We start from the raw sequence: 2,500 nt of genomic DNA on the forward strand, positions 1-2,500 counted from the left end.
CAACAGTTTATTTTAGGTTGATCATTTTTTAATTTGTACAAAATTTCACAGAAGAGTTTTGAATGATCTTGCAGTCAGTGTATTATAATAAATAAATCAAAAAAGAAAAAACTGAGTAAGACATTTTTTATTACCTGGCACAGTGAAATGTGTTGGTGGGAGAGCGAAAGGTGACCGTCCCTGGTCGTTGAATGACTGAATCATTACCTCATAACTAGTGCCAGGTGTCAGCCCTTGTATTGATGCTGTGGTAATGTTTCTCCCAACGACGTCTATGAACTAAGAAGTAAACGTAAAACGAGATTAAATGGTTTCTCAGAGTGAAAAGGGTGTTGTTCTCTATATCAAATGTAATTTTATTAGACCGTCTCTTAGAATGAAAGGGCTTTTTTCATAACAAATCTAATTCTATTACAAGTTCTCTCCGGGTTAAAAAAGTTCTTTTTTTTATATAAAATGTAATTTCATTAGATGTTATGATAAATTGAAAAGGGATTTTTTTCCCTATATCAAACCTAATTTTATGAGATGTTCTCCTAGAGTGAATTAAGGTTATTTTTCTATATCAAATCTAATTTCATTATATGTTCTCTTAGAGTGAAAAAAAATTCTCATTCGCTATAAAATGTAATTTTATCACGATAGAAATAAATCTATCATATTAGTCCTCAAGATAAAATGAATTTGGATATATTTTCACCTAAACATTCAATACTCGGAAGTTATCTAAAGCATGAATATAAATAAGCCATCACATATGTATTGAAAGAAATATAGAAGCATGGAGCTTGGTTATATCTTATAATATCTTACTTACAGTATATTTATTTCCAGTTTGTGGTCGATATTTAAGAGAATACCCCGATGGGGACGTTCCTTTGTCAGCTGGTAGCCAAGACAAGATGGCTGTGCTTCCCATTACATTGCTCACCTGGGGTAAAGACGTGTAAAAATTATATGCAAACGGTTTAATGCAGGACAATGTCCTAGAAACTAACCATATATACATATGATCAGCGCCCAAACACCCTCTCCACACAATCTAGAAACTAAGGAGGGCCAGGCAATGGCTGCTGATGACTCATCTGATAGACCTATAGGCTTCTCTAAACTCCCTATCCTTAACTAACAGGGATGTGAGGTTGCAGCGACCAAAAAAACTTACGAGTTTTAGCGGGACTCGAAATCACAGTCTGGCGTTCACCAGTCAGGGACGTTACCACATCATCCACCACTACCCCAAAAGAAACTATTTACTATTTAAGGACTAAGAAAGAGAGAGAGAGAGAGAGAGAGAGAGAGAGAGAGAGAGAGAGAGACTGATCCGAGCTGATAGCTAAATAACTTTATTGGAACGAATAGATTTAATTTATTATTAAAGATGTAGATAAAGAACGAAGTTTTATATCCACAGTATGAACATCCTCAATGTCGATCAAAGACGACACTTATTTAATGCTAATAATATTCATCAACGTACTAAATCATGCTAATTATTTTCCATTAGTCAATCATTGTATACAAACAAAATTATCCTGTATATAAGAGACATTAACATAAAAGTATACGAATGCTATTAAAATCAAAATATTTTCAGAATGTGGAACATCATTCAGTAAATCGTAACGAATATGATGATTCTCTAAAGACAAATTAAAAAAAAAAAAACACTTAACAGAACTAAAAACTTTTCTAATGACACTGGAAAGAGGATAATTACCATCCTCACCTGGGCACTTGAAAAGTAAACTTACATTCTAGTACTCTAGACTAAAGCACTTAATAAAATGTGAGTTGCTTATTTAACTGCAAAATTCCTGAAGGTAAAATATAAAGGAATTTTAAAATGTAATATAATTTAATGTGCCTTATATAATATAGAGCAAGTGTCTGGATATATATATATATATATATATACGTGTATATATATATATACATGTATATATATACATGCATATATATATATATACACATGTGTATATATATATATATATATATATGTGTGTGTGTGTATATATATATATATATATATATTCATATATTCATATATATATATATATAAGCGACATCACCAGACGAATAACTACTCTGTCTCGCCTATCCTTCAGGTACGAGGGATAGGGATTAAACATAACGAGAGGAAGGTGGGTGTACACATGTGTGCATATCCATCTAAATATTCACCAGTTATTTTCAACGGGTCGCGTACACTACCATTATAACATAATACGGGAAATAACTGAATGATATAAAATAATCAAATGAATGCAAGGTTATTTTCACCAACTTAGATAAAATGGAAAAATATAGTATTCATTATTGTTTATTATCATTATTTATATACTTACATTCAAGCTCTGTGGTTCAGAAGGCGGAACTGGAGGCCCAAGAGTATGGTTAGCAGTGTAAGTTCCCCTGGAATTCGTGGCCTTACAGATGTAAGTCTTGAAGTCCGTTGCAGTGATATTTCGAACCTCTAACACAGACGACCACACAGCGA

The 2,500-nt window shown here is 32.5% G+C and overlaps 1 pseudogene; it reads right to left on the bottom strand.

Annotated features, from left to right (window-relative positions):
* Window positions 1–2,500, bottom strand: part of LOC137652130 (nephrin-like) — a 448,675-nt pseudogene that overhangs the window by 3,742 nt on the left and 442,433 nt on the right.

The sequence above is a fragment of the Palaemon carinicauda genome, chromosome 13 (genome assembly GCF_036898095.1).
Source record: "Palaemon carinicauda isolate YSFRI2023 chromosome 13, ASM3689809v2, whole genome shotgun sequence".
NCBI classification, from domain to species: Eukaryota; Metazoa; Arthropoda; class Malacostraca; order Decapoda; family Palaemonidae; genus Palaemon; species Palaemon carinicauda.